This window comes from Pinus tabuliformis, chromosome J (genome assembly GCF_031772625.1).
Source record: "Pinus tabuliformis cultivar Carrire ecotype Pingquan chromosome J, CPIR1, whole genome shotgun sequence".
Taxonomy (NCBI): Eukaryota; Viridiplantae; Streptophyta; class Pinopsida; order Pinales; family Pinaceae; genus Pinus; species Pinus tabuliformis.
The window spans coordinates 829,518,967-829,535,322 of NC_142295.1; positions in this window are offsets into that span (position 1 = coordinate 829,518,967).

Sequence of the window (16,356 nt, forward strand, 5' to 3'; positions counted from 1 at the left end):
TGAGAATCATACACATGCGACACAAAGTTTTATGTGGAAACCCTTTCGGGAAAAAACCACCGAATCTATTTTTTGTTATTGATGTAAAATAAGAGTACCTACTCTATTAAATCAATTTGTTTTCTGAGATACCACTCACAGGAAGCATCAAATCCCTTTGATTTTTCGCTAACTCCTACTAGCAATATGCACCAACTCCCTCTTTTTGTAACCGTCTAATCAACTTACCAGAAGCACCATGTGAAACACCAAATTCACAGATTTGTTGCAAGCACCAACTTGCAACTCCTTGGATTTATGCAAGCACCAACTTACAGGAGTCACCAACCGCCAATCCTTCAAATAACCCACTCGAGATGGAAGCACCAACTCCCTGTATGTAGGCTTCAACTCAAACTTTGAAAGGAACTCAATGTTATCTATATTTAGCATCCACTCTACCTGATATCAACTTCGTTCATAACAACGCTTGGCCCACGCAACACTCTCTAAACTCTCCTTTCTGTGAAGTAGCTTGTTGTTCTTCTCAACAGCCAACACAACACTCTACTCTTCTCTCTTCAAAAACAACATATACTTTAGCTCTGGTCTTCTCTCAACAACATTCCAAAAACACTCGGATCCTTCTATCCATAGGCTCATCTCTCATTACCTACCACTTAGCATAGACTCACTTAGCACTCTCCAGCTGCATAGGTACCTTCAACATTTCGCACACAGCAACCCACTCTCTCAAGGTCCCTTTCCTTTACTTAGGAACTCTTAGACTTTCACAGTAGAACAATTTCACTTGGCCTCACACACAACATCTCACACACAACAATGAGCTCTCCACACAGCTAACTCAACTATGATGTATTCCCCCATGCCTGCTCAACTCGGCTTCTCTGTTTTGTCCCTCTACTACATACTAGTCGGTGTTTCCACTCCTCTCCTATATCCACACCATCCCAATTTACCTTAGCATGGATTTTCCATTTTTCTATTTCGTCTGACTTAGTATTTTCCACAACATTAAACATGAAATGGCCACCTTACTAATTCTGCATACTGAGAATTAATTATCATTCCACCTGCACACCTCAATTGGGCACTATCCTTTCTGTGGACAAACATACTATCATTGAGTCTCTCCATTCTTATTCATGGTTTCACACAGCTTGGTTGTACTTCAACATGGCTTCTATGTGGACCGTTGTCCTTGTTCCCTTGCCTCAGTTATTTCTGCAAATCCATCTGACTCCATGAACCAACTCCGTTGATATGCATTTGTTCTTCATCTCCCGACCCATTCATCCATTTAACTCATTGAGGCACGCATTAGATCACAAAGATGGCTTGTCTCACCTTAGGGCAGACTCAATTATCTTTTTGGTAAATCGTGGTGATATTTGATAGTTGCCATTACTCCTAATACCAACTTTCTCGCATGATTGTGGTCCTTGTTGTCAACTCATCCATCTGCCATACACCTTTGTACTATCATATCGAAGCCAGAGCACATCAAAATTCATACAAGAGGGATGTTATGATATCACTTAGTTATGATACCCTTAGCCCCTTGATTCTTAGCTCCTTTGGCATTTTCTTTCTCATAAGATCGACACTAGTGATCATCAGCTTAGAGCTATATTGAATCCCCTTCATATTGTAACTTATGTAACATTCTAATTGTGTCTTAACTCCTTTTGCTTAGTCCTCATCACTTTTATCATCACAGGACCATTACCTGTGCACCAGTATAACACTTAGGTTCCATGCTTTTAGATATTAATTTACACAGGAGTTATGAGATCTCTATCCTCCTATATACTCCATAGCACTTAGGTACTAGTCCCACTTTGTGCCCTTGGTTCTTTGGGTCTCCACATGTCCATGTCCTAGTTGATATCAAAGCCTCCTTTATCAAAAAAAATTTGACTGCCATCTGCATAGGATTTATGAGGTACTCAACCTCTGATATACTTATCTCTGATATAATGACCTCCAGAATGACATCATGCTCTCGTCACTTCTCCACGTGGCTCCTTCTGAGTGGTGACATGTGTTACTCTAAGTTGACCCATTGGGCCACCGAAAATGCTAAAACAAGCCTCTACATGTCTACCTTACTACAACATCATGCTGACATCAGTTTTCATTGCATCTTCTCAGAGCCAATTACATGCCACCATGTGTCCTACCAGAGGAGAGAGAAGAGGGATCGTCAAGCCTTGGTTTTATAACACGATCCTTTGTTAACTTTTCTTGGCATTCCTCAATGATTCAGCTATCGGCCCTACTGGATATCGTAACTTCTTAAAATACCACTGTTAAGAAGTTCTAATATTCCAATATCTCAAACCTCTGATATTCCGATGACCTTTGATGTTCCAATGTGAAATGCTTTAATGTCCCGATAATCCTTCTGATATCAAGTCTCGATGTGCTCTGACCTTCGATATTCATCCTTATTAGGACTTCAAGTCCCTAAACCTTGACAGAACATAACTTTTGATCCAGGAGACCATTTTAAAACTTCCACACATTATTGGAAAGCTCTTTTAGAGCACTTTCCAATGGAGAGGGTCTGATGTAGGCTTTGATCCCATCTTCTTCTTATAAAATAGTTGCAAACTCTTTTCCACTGATTTCTTTTTGACTCTCTTTCTTTTATCTAGAATCCTAAACTCCCAACCACCACAGTCATCATTTTATGGATTCTCCATTAGCCTACTACTATGATGGTTCTCTACATGAAACTTGTAGCTACCATGGGATTCCATCTATACCATCACTATAGTCATCATTTCATGGCTTTTACAATAAGCCTGCTATTATGATGGTTCTCTATAGAGCACTCCAACAATTATGGGATTCCATCTAGACCATCACTGTAGTCATCATCTTATGGCTTTTCCAATAAGCCTGCTATTATGATGATTTTATACAAAGAACTTTATCAACCATGGGATTCCTCCTGGGCCATTACTACCAACATCTGCTACGACAAGCATCCATGCTAGTATGGTTGACATCAATTCCAACACTCCTACCAATAGTTATGTAATGCCAACTGCCCAACATATCTCCCCAACATGATTGTTGACATCAATTCCAACACACTTGTAGATATCTTTACTAAGCCACTAGCCATCCAGATAATGCCAATTGTCCAACAACTCATATAGTGTAGATCATTTATTTTTTCCCAAAGATAGAACTATTGTGTATGGTTCCTTATTAAGCAAATTGGATCCTTAATCATGCTTTACACATACTTGTGTGGTTCATACCAAAATTATTGATTATGCATAGTCGATCCATGTTTAGATCCTTTAGGCCCTTAATTAAGCTATGTGTATCCCTAACAAAGGTTTGAATAAATAATGAACCCCTTTTAATCCCTAAATATGCCTGAACTCCATAGTCAGGATGAAGATATATAGGTTAGGGTTAAGGGTTGAAATTTAATATCCCCATTTTTTTACTATAGAATAATAATTTAAATTTAATGAGTAGATACATGTAAGACAAAAAAACAATCATATGTGAACTATAATTCTATGTTTATTATCTTTGAAAGCTCTAACTACTACAAAGGAAGAACGACTAAAAATAGATAGTCAATTATGATTCCACAAGTGGGGAAGCGAAAGGCATGTAATGGATGGAGAATCTTAGCTAATGTTATATCTTAAGTCCTTAAATTTTTTATCATTAACCTTTATTGAAGTGATCATAAGTTGAGAATTATTGGTGAAGTGTGGGACCCTACGAAGTTCATATGATGGGTGATTGACATGGAAATATAAAGTTTGGAATTTGATCATGTAGGTATGTTGTTCAAATTAGGGTACAAGTTGGGTGAATGGGAGAATAATTACTTATAGTATTTGTTAGTATAAATTCATGCACATTTATGTTGCAAGTTGCAACCCCATGTACTTTGAATGATGTTTATTTTGCTATTTTGAGATGGAAACCTATCCTAGAACTAAGAAACTTTAGAGTCCTCGCAAAGAGATTTCCTAGACAAACTATGCAAGATCACTAAAAGGGAATTGAGATAAATTGAGAAACTATTTAGTAAAGAAAAGGATCCCACACTTTATGTTTTATAGGCTATCCAAAAGGGTGCTAGTCCATTGGGATAGTTGTTACTAAAAGGGTTTCTTTCCTATGAAAGGGTTTTAGGTAATGGGTTGAGTAAGAAAATCTAGATTAAAATCAAAGAAACTTCACCCTTTTGGATTCATAGCCTTAACTCCTAGGTGGCCTCTATCATAAAAAGATTAAGTGTGGCAGAGATCCTTGGGATGGGAGGGATGCTCTTCATTACACCAATAGGTGTGCTTTATTCTAGATTTGGGGTTGGAGAAATTTCATTTTTTATTAAATGAATGGTTATGATTTGATGTCATGTGATTATTCTTCATCTTATACATCATATAGTTGACAATATCAAAGTTTTGCCAATTTTTTTCCAATTTCTTAGCTTAGCTATCAACTTGATTTTGTAAAATTTGAAATTTACAAATACACAAGCTCGTTAATTTATTAAAAATAATTTGTGAAATGTGGTTTTTAATCACGGATTGTGCATACTTTTGTGAAATGGAGCATTTCAATTTACCCTTTTGTAGATCATTGCTGATATTCCCCTTCCAATCCTATGTTTGCTTTCATCAGACCAATAGTTAGTTTAAGAGCTACCTATTCCTAATTTTACTTCTCTTTTAAAAAAACACTTTTATTAGAGGCCACAAGCATAGATAATCATAGAATTTTCAGTGAAAAGCATACTCACCTTTCTTCAATTAAGTGGGAAGGATGGCATGATATTTAGTAGGCATTAGATTCACATTTGTTTCATTCAAACTTGTTACATTTAGGTTTCATTCAAAAAATTTTGATACATTTAGGTTTTTCTCCCTCGCATGCAAGGCATAAATCCATATATCCACAGATGCCTTTCAAAACGTCTCTAGCATTTCTAGCCTTTTTTATTTAACCCCCTCTTGTTTTTAAATCCTTGACAAACATATCAGATACGAGGTCTATAGATTTCTTTCATAGAAGTGATCTTTGTTTCATCTTGTGTAAGTTTGATTTAGTTCTTCCATAAACACATTAATTATTGAGTATATTTTATAGATTCATTTGTAGACATTATTTCCTCTACAAAAAGAATTGATATGATCATCTCTCAGTCAGAATGGAAGGGTTGTCCAATTCCAAATATGTAAATATTAAATGACATCTTGAATCTACCATCAACATTGTTGATTATAAGCTTGCCTAATAAAATTAAAAATTAGAAAACTATGTAAATATTTAGAGTGTCGAATTCCAAATATGTAAATATTGAATGACATTAAAAATTGAAAATAAATTATTAATTATTTATAATTAAACTGGGTTAGATCCATATTAACTCATGGTGTATCAAGCTCCGAGAGGGATCACCTCTGAGCTGTAAACCTTTTCTCAAATTTCGCACTCAAAAAGAGATTTACACCTTGAAAAATTTAATCCTTTGCAGTTAATAAATCCAGAATTAGAATTAAAATAAATCTTGACTTATATTAATTTAAATAAAGTTCGTAAATAATCCAACCCACAATAATGAATTAATCCCCTCTCTCATCCCCACACAGTCATATAAATATATAATAAAACACCGAATATTTATATATATTATTTTTATGTAGAAAAACTCACTTAGATGTTATGTGGATTAAATGAAACTTGTAAGAAACATATGTATCCAACACAAAACTTTTATCCGTGTATGTATATCCAACGCACAAGAATCATCAATATATATCACACCACAAATATATATTAATATTTTTATACATGTATATATTTAAAATTTTAACACGTTAAGACTTCATCAATAGATTTAAATGTAGAAGTTTATGGGAGTTGCAGAGCGATATTCTGATGCACCATTTTTGAGGTAAATTCACTCATTTTGTTTTTAGTGCGACAAAACGAAAGAGATGAGAGGATTTCCTTAGTTGCACCAAGGAAATTTTCATAGTTTCACCCATATATATTGACATCGCAACGTCGCATTGTGACAAATAATGTCTGAGTAAGAAAATAAATCATGGTCAACCATAGACCAACGTCACATTGTGATGAAGATTGTCTCAATATGAAAATCAACCATGGTAAACCATGCTTATTTTAGTGTTTATAATATTTATCTTAAGATTTATATAAAATCAAACCATGCCTAGCCATGTTTTATAAAATCAATCATGATCAACCATGGTCCAACATCATATTGTGACAATGATTATCTTGATGTGAAAATCAACCATGGTCAACCATGGTCCAATGATGCATTGTGACAAAGACTGTCTCAATTTGAAAATCAACCATTGTCAATGATGGTCAATGTTCATTAATAATCATGGTCCTATTATGACAAGGATTGTCTCATTGTTCAACGTCACATTGTGTCAACCGTGGTCCAACGTCGCATTGTGACAAAGATTCTCAATACGGAAATCAACCATGGTCAACCATGATCTAGCATCACATTATGAGAAAGATTCTCTCAATATGAAAATCAATCATGGTCAAACATGGTCCAACGTCGCAATGTCACAAACATTGTCTCACTATGAAAATCAATTATGCTCAACCATTGTTCATCATGGTCAACCATGGCCAACCATCATTCAACGTCATATTGTGACAATGATTGTCTCAATATGAAAATAAACCATGGTCAGCCATGTTAATTTAAGGGTTTATAATATTTAGCTTAGGGTTTGTATACCTTGGGTTTATATTATTCCCTTCGGTTTAATATTATTCTCTTGGGTTTATAATCCCTTGGGTTTTTAGTGTTAATCCATTTGGTTTATTATTCTCTTCGGTTTATAATATAAATCATGGTCAACCATGCTAAATCACGGTCAACCATGGTAAACCGTGGTCATTCATGGCCAACCATGGTCAACCATGTTTTAGAAAATCTGTCATGGTCAATCATGGTCAACCATGGCCCAACGTTGCATTGTGACAAAGGTTGTCTCAAAATAAAAATCAACCATGGTCAACCACAATCAATCATCGCATTGTCACAAAGATTATCTCAGCATGAAAATCAATCATGGGCATATTAATTTAAGGATTTATATTCCTAGGGTTTAGTATTATTTCCTTGGGTTTATAATATCAATACCTTGGGTTGATTAATCTGGGACATCATGTTCCTAGGGTTTAATATTTTTCCTTTGGGTTTAATATGATTCCTTATGGTATATAATCCCTTTGGTTTTTAGTATTAATCCCTTGGTTTTATAATATAAATCATGGCCAACCATGTTTTATAAAATCAATCATGGTAAATCATGGTCCAATGACGCATTGTGACAAATATTGTCTCAATACGAAAATCAATAATGATCAACCATGGATCAACATCGCATTGTGACAAGGATTGTCTCAATATGAAAATCAACCATGGTCAACCATATTTATTTTAGTTTTTATGATATTTATCTTAGGGTTTCTATAAAATCAAACCATGTTTTTATCTTACGGTTTATATAAAATCAAACCATGTTTATAATATTTATCTTAGGGTTTATATAAAATCAAACCATGGCCAACCATGTTTTATAAAATCAATTATGAACAACCACAGTAAATCATGGTCAACCATGGTCCAACATCATATTGTGTCAATGATTATCTCGATGTGAACGTCGATCTTGGTCAACCATGGTCCAACATTGCATTTTGACAAAGATTTTCTCAATTTGAAAATCAATCATGATCAACCATTGTTAATCATGGTCAATGATCGTTAATAATCATGGTCACATTATGACAAATATTGTCTAATTATTCAATGTCACATTGTTTCAACCATGGTCCAACGTCGCAGTGTGACAAATATTATCAATGTGAAAATCAACCATGGTCAACCACGGTCCAACATCACATTATGACAAAGATCCTCTCAATATGAAAATCAATCATGGTCAACCACGGTCCAACGTCGCATTGTGAGAAATATTGTCTCACTATGAAAATCAATCATGCTCAATCATGTTCAATCATGCTCAATCATGTTCAATCATGGTCAACCATGGCTAACCATCGTCCAACGTCGCATTGTGACGACGATTGTCACAATATGAAAATCAACCATGGTCAACTATGTTTATTTAAGGATTTATAATATTTATCTTAGGGATTACATACCTTGGGTTTATATTATTCCATCAGGTTTATAATATATTATTTGGGTTGAATATTATAAATCCAAGCTATATAAACCCTGATATAAATATTATAAAACCTAAAATAAACATGGTTGACCATGGTTGATTTTCATTTTGAGATAGTCGCTGTCACAATGTGATGTTGGACCATGGTTGGCCATGATCAACCATCTTTATTCAAGAGTATTTCATATTTATATTAGGGTCTATAGATCTTGGTTTTATAATATTAATTCCTTAGGTTTAATTTTATTCCTTTGGGTTTATAATCCCTTGGGTTTAATACTAAAAACCTAAGGAATTATAAACCCTATGAAATAATATTAAAGCCTAGGAATTAATATTAATTACAAACCCTATGAATAAGATTATACCCTAGAAATACAAACCCTTAGGTTAATAAACCTAAGGGATTGATATTATAAGCCCAAGATAATTTAATATACCCAAGGGGTTAATATTAAAACCCCAAGGGATTATAAACCCAAAGAAATAATATTAAACCAAGGGATCAATGCTAAAAAGCCTAGAGTTTATATTCCCTTGGGTTTTTAGTATTAATCCCTTGGGTTTATTATTCCCTTGGGTATAATATTATTCATAGGGTTTATAAACCTAAGGTACTAATATTATAAATCTAAGGGATTGATATTATAAACCAAAGGGAATAATAAACCCAAGGGATTAATACTAAAAACCCAAGGGAATATTAAACCTACGGTTTTAGTATTAATCCCTAGGGTTTATTATCCCTTGGGTTAATAATTTTCCCTCGGGTTTATAATCCCTTGGGGTTTTAGTATTAACCCCTTGGATTTATTATTCTCTTGGGTTTATAATATCATTTCCTTGGGTTTATTAATCTAAGGGTTCATATTCCTAGGGTATAATATTATTCATAGGGTTTGTAATTAATATTAATCCCTAAGGTTTAATATTATTCCCTAGGGTTTATAATTCCTTTGGTTTTTAGTATTAAACCTAAAGGATTATAAACCCAAATGAATAATACTAAACTAGAGAAATTAATATTATAAACCTAAGGCATGTAAACCCTGAAATAAATATTATAAACCCTAGAATAAAGATGGTTGACCATGGTCAACCATGGTCCAATGTCGCATTGTGACAAGAATTGCCTCAAAACGAAAATAAACCATTCTCAACCATGTCAATGATGTTTATTTTAGGGTTTATAATATTTATCTTAGGGTTTACATACCTTGGGTTTATAATATTAGTCCCTGGGCCTTACTATTTTTCCCTTGGGTTTATAATTCCTTTGGTTTTTAGTATTAATCCCTTGGGTTTATTATCCCTTCCATTAATATTATTGCCTCGAGTTTATAATCCCTTTCGGTTTTAGTGTTGAACCTTAGGAATATGAACCCTTACGTTTAGAAACCCAAGGGATTGATATAATAAACCGAAGGGTTAATACTAAAACCCCAAGGTATTATAAACCCAAGGGACTAATATTATTAAACCCAAGGGACTAATACTATAAATCCAAGGTATATAAACCCTTAGATGACCATGATTTATATCGAACCTAAAGGATTAATATTATAAACTTAGGAACAATTTTATACCCTAGGAATATGAATCCTTAGATTAATATACCCAAGGGAATGATATTATAAACCCAAAGGATTAATATTATGAACCCAAGGGAATATAAACCCTAGGGATTTTAATATTTATCCCTTGTGTTTATTATCCCTTGGGTTAATATTATCCCCTTGGGTTTATAATCCTTTGGGGTTTTAGTATTAACTCCTTGGTTTTATTATTCCCTTGGGTTTATAATATCAATCCCTAGGTTTTATTAATCTAAGGGTTCATATTCCTAGGGTTGAGATTTATATTACATAATTTAAAATTAAATAATAATAAATAAAATTGAATATTAAATAATAACTTAGATAAAGAAATAATTATTATTAATTATAATGATAATAATAATACTTTTATTGCAAAAGTTGTTTTGTATTATTATTTCTATTGCTACATATTAATCAATGGTAGATACAAATGAAGCCTTCGGCTATATCAACCACATTAATATTTTTAATGTGGTTGTGCTAGTGTTATTTTAACTGTACTATCTAGATAACTTGCATTATATTTGTAACTGAAATAAAGTGAAGATTGTGTTGAAATGGAAACACCAAACTGCAAGTTACCTTGAATTTGATAAGTGAATCTACTTGAATGTATGCTATATGTGAATTAAAGAAGTTGTATTGTCCATGCCAAACTTTTACTGCTATAGAAGACAACATAGTTAATAAAAATATAATTCACTACGCTTCCTCAAATACTGAATCTTACCCACATGTAGAATATTTTTCTTAATTATGTATTTATTTATTGCAAAACATATATATCTTTCTAATGAAAAAAATAATTCAGTGGTTAAGTTAGAAAAATTATTATAATCAATTATAAGTCAATAATGAGATAGTTATTATTGACTGTTATATGTGATCATTATAATTGGTTGATTAGTGGTTTGTAAGGAGTAGCTTTTTTCTCTTGCTAATACCTCTCGATCTTGGGCCTTTAAAATGTAAATATATAGGTTTTAGTTAACGGTTGAAAGTTAATATCCCCATTTTTTACTCCAGAATATGAATGAAAATGTAATGAGTCGATGCATTTAAGATAAAGTATCATGTGAACTATAGTTCTACGTTTGATTATATATGAAATCCCCAATTGCTACAAAGGAAAAAGGATTAAAAATAGATGGTGACTTATGATTCTACAAGTGTGGAAGTGAAAGGTGTCTAAAGGATAGAGGATCATAACAAATTTTATATCCTAAGTCCTCAAACATTTGATCATTGGCCTAGATTGAAGTTATCCTAAGTGGATGATTAATGGTGAAATGTGAGTTCTTACAAAGATGGTCAGTGGTCGGCATGTAAGTATAAAGTTGGGAATTTGATCATGTAGGTATGTTGTTTGAATTAGGGTACTACTTTGGATGAATGGGAAAATAATTGATTAGAGTATTTGGTAGTGTACATTCATGTACACTTATATTGCAACCATGTGTACTTTTAATGATCTTTATTGTGCTATTGTGAGAGGAAAACCTATCTTACAACTAAGAATTTTTAAAGTCCTCACAAAGAGATTTATTGGCCAAACTATGCAAGAGTATTAGAATTGGGATAAATTGAGAAACTATTCAGTAGAGAATTGGATCCCATCCTTTGTGTTATGTAGGTTTGGGGGAAGAGTGGTAGTTGATTGGGATAATTGTTTCTAAAGGGGTTTCTTGCCTACGAAATTTTTCTGGATAATGGCTTGAGTAAGAAAATTTAGATTCAAAATTTAGAAACTTCACCCTTATGGATTCATAGCCTCAAATCCTAGGTGACCTATATTAATTTGTAGATGGATTTAATTTGCATGAGTATCCAGATGAAAACATTGTAGTATTACATTCATGCTTTAATCTTGAATTAAAAATTAATTCTTTCATAAGTTTTCATCCACTATTAAATTATACAATTAGCTAGATAAATTGATTTTGGTATCAAATAGGAAACTTTTTGGTGTTTTTGAGGTACATGTTAGCCTCGACAATGCATGATGGTTGTTTGGTATGTAACAATACGGTATCAAGGATATATGTTACGACACTGGAGCTATATAGGCTAGAAGTGAGTTTGTTGATATAATGAAGTTATAGTCTCGATGTTTGACAAATTGCCTCATGGACAATAACTGGGGCAAATGTGTGGAAGCTTTGTGAAAGATGTAGTAATCGCTCCATTTCTTAGATTGAAGCACCATTAGGGAATATGGGTAGGTTATTAATTTTTAACTAAAGTAAATTACTAAATTTCAATGTTTTCTTTAAGGAAAACAAGGGGAAATGTAGTTCAAAGGCTATATGTTTGAAAAAATCCTAGATAGAGTTATTGATGGAATTGTATGCATGGAATGGAAGAAATAAAAGAACTAATACTTGATCACAAGGTTGATATCAACAATTAATATTCTCTCATGAGGTTCTAGTTCAATAGTAAAAGGAAGATTTAGAAAATCTATGAGTGGTGCGGACTGAGTGACTAGATATAGATTTGATGGAGATATTAACACAAGGTTTTGCAATATGAGTATTTGGTAAACATAAATTTGTCATGAGTGCTCAAAATAATTTCAAAATAGGAGATATATAGCCCAAATATTATTATGAAATTTTGAGATGTGAGATAAATGAATAATTTTTTTATGAACCCTACGCCCTAGAAATGATAAGAAATCAATATTACAATTCACTTCGAGGGGAGAGACTCTTTTTACAATTAATAAAATGATACAAGATATGATGATTCTATGATAAGGTCTCCTTAATGCATACGTAGGATATAAAGGGTACAACTATAATGAAATGATACCATGAAAGGGTTTAGACGACATAACAATATAACAATAGAAATCTACTCACTCAATATCTAGGACTTAATATGTGGTTTTAGGGTTAGCATGGGGATTATATAGGGATTAACATACCCCTTCCTTTCAAACAATTATTTTCCTAAGAACTTGATTATCCATGGGTGTTTTTGCATAAATAACTCATCTTCCAATGTTTCCTCATGTACTAGTAGGTTCTTCCAATTAATAAAGTACTTATCAACTGCTTGATTTCTTATATGCATAATCTTTGTTTCTCGGATTATTTATGGTTCTAGTATGATTTTTCCTTCTTCATTAACCTCCAGTAAAATAATTTAGACTAGTATATTGTCACCAATTACGTTATTTAAGAAAGAAACGTGGAAGACCAGATGTTTATGTGAAGATAGAGGCAACTTCAATGTGTTCAATAGTTCCAATCCTCTGCAACAACTTATAGGGGCCATAATATCTAGGTGTTAATTTATTGTAGTTCTTCTATTGCTTGAGGGACATATATTTATATGGTTGTAGTCTCACAAATACCCAATCATCCACTTCAAATTCCATTTCATTGCAATGTGATTATTATTTCATCTTGTTTTCTGTTATAACCAAGTTGTCCTTTAATAGTTTGAGAACCTATTATTGGTGTTTTATTCGTTCCTCTAATACTTTAGCCTTTATAGTCACTTTCAAGGGTGATGTTATGGATGGTGGATGATATCCATAAGGTGCCATAAATGGTGACATTTTTTTACCACCATTATGCCAAGAGAAACCTCTTAATCCATTGTACATATTTATTAGATGAAAATCGATGTAGATATATTTATAAACATTTATTCACATTCTTAGTTTTTCCATTATATTAGGGATGGTAAGATGAACTGTAAGCCAATTGAGTACTAAATATGAAAATGATTCAATCTAAAAATTTCCAATGAAAATTTGATGTATATCACTTACTACAATCTTTGGTATCCCATGTATCTTTTGGAATGTTTCCATGAATTCTTATGTCACTATAATTTATTTAAAAGGATGAGAAATATAGAAGAAATGAGCATACTTTGTCATTCAATCTACCACTACCATAACGATATTCTTTCCTTTAGATTTTCGTAAACCTGTGATAAAATCCATTGAAACTTCTTCTCGACATTGGCTTAGTATGGTCAGTGGATGTATGAGCCTTAGGGTCTTGATTGTCTCTCCCTTATTTTGTTGCATGCCACACATTGAGGTACAATTTTTTTTCATTTAATTTAATACCTTCCCCCAAAACTCTTTCTTAATCTTATGTTATGTCATTAAAAAACCTTGAATGTCTTCCTATAGGAGAAGTGTCTAATTGCAAAAGGACCTTATGTTTGAGTTTAAAATTCTTACATAAGTATAAGTGATATTGATATCACAACAAATCATTCTTCCACACAAATTTTTATACTACATTAGGTTCATTGTTTATTTGTTGAATCATATTGGATACCTCCTGACCTTGCTTCCATTTTGGGCCACTCTTATTCCACCAAGTCAAACTATGGAATGAAAACAGTGCATGATTAAATGTTTGTATCTTCCTCTTCTCTTAAGAGTGGATTTTCCACAATATTTTGTTTTCCCTTTTTGTTGATAATTTCAAATCCATAACCCAACATATTTGTAACCTACTTGTTTTTGTTCTTCTTAAGATAGTGTTTGTTCCAAGAAGTATTTCAAACTATCATGATCCATTTTTACTTTTAATTTTCTTCCTATTACGTATGGATATCATTTAACAATGTAAACTTTGAAATAGGAACTGATACTGTTACACGTTTCGTAGAGATAGCAAAAAAGTAACCCGATTTTGAAAAGGGGAGATGCAGGACACACATATTATTTTTAGAGCATAGTTTTTGGCACTTTAAATAACCGATATGATTACCCGTTTTGTAGGGGTAGTAAAAAAGTGACCTGATTTTGAAAAGTGGTGATGCAGAATACACTTCCTTTTTTTCAGAGCACATGCTTCACACTTTAAATTTTTTTATGTATCAAATATAAATATTTGTTTTTAAATGTTAGTGATTTTCATGCTGATTTTGAAACGTGTTGATGCAGCATACCCCTTTTTTAGAGGACTTATTTTTCACAATTTAAAAATTATTATGTCCAATGTTTTTTGAAATTACGATTACTTAATGAATTTTCAAGTTGTTTTATTTTATTTTTTTTAAATGTTGATTATTTAAAAAATCAAATATAAAAATATATATAAAAAACACAACAACAAAATATATATATATATATATATATATATATATATATATATATATATATATATATATATATATATATATATATATATATATATATATATATATATATATATATATATATATATATAAACCATAAAAGAATTTGGAAAAAAACCCGGATGCGGGTGATTTAATGAGCCGTTAATGCCCATACGAGCGACGCCGGCATCGGGCATCATCGTGGAGCAAGTAGGTGATTTATGCAGCGCATTAAATCCCATTAATGAGGAATTGGATGTATAGCATGTGGAGTAAGTTCTTTAAGATGATGAGCATACGATTCATTTTAATTTCCCAGAGCTCGACATTCTCTCTGCCTCATTCTAGCAGAGACATTCCCGGTCGAATTGGTTCATAGGAGTTAGGTGCTGAGCTGAGCATTTGGAAGCCATCATGGCTCCATAGAAGCCCGCATTTGGACAGCCTCAAGCATTTAATTACGGTTCTTCTGGCTCGCATCTGGTATGGTCAATGTTTTTTCTTTTGGTATATAACTGTAATAGGTAGTGTTACGGTGTCTGTCGAAGCTGCTTGGGCAGGGTGGGGGACTCATTCAGACAATTCTGGAATTTATTTAGGGGTTCTGATTTCTATCTGTGCGGTGCTTTCCCTGGCACTCTCTTCTCTGAGTACTGTTATCCTCTGTTTATTTCAAATTGGGGTGGGTCGTTCTTCTTCCACCTGCAACCCTTTTGTTCTCTTAGTTTATCAATCATTGATGCTATGGCCCGACGTCGAGGAATTTCCCGGAGGGGTAGTAGTTCAGGCACTCGTGGGGATGTTAGAGGAAGGGGAGGTCCTGCTCCACGACGCATTTCCCCGCTAGCTTCTGTCTCGCCGGCCTCACCATCATCCGACCACTCTGGTCCGTCCCTCTACAGTTCTTTCCACTCCTCCCGTTTCACATTTAAAAGCAAGCTAAACAAGCCTACTATCTCTGCTATTGTCACAGTCATCTTCTCAGAGGAAGAAGATGACCTCTCTGGCTCTGATGAACAATCCATGGATAGGACTCTCTCTCAGAAATCTAAGGATTCTCAAGGAAGCATGGCAGAGGAAATCCTCAATCTTCCAGAGGTGCAGCAAGCCGAACGTCTTGAAGAGGACGCGCGTCTTCAGCAGACTCCTTCACACGGGGAGCTCATTCCTTGTACACCGGCGTAGTTCTCAGGCACTGTTCTGTATCTGGTGTTGCCTCCTGGTCGCAGTATTGTGGATGTCGAAGATAATGTGATGATTGAATGGGTCAGCTCTCCTAGCAAAGCCAACGATGCAGCTGCAGAAGTACCACCTCAGGTTGAAACAATCAATGGCGGAGAATGATGGAGCAGATCGGACGGCGGTGGAGGATTTCGGACGGCCCCTTTTTGCTGAACTTTATGTCCCGAAAAATCAGAAAT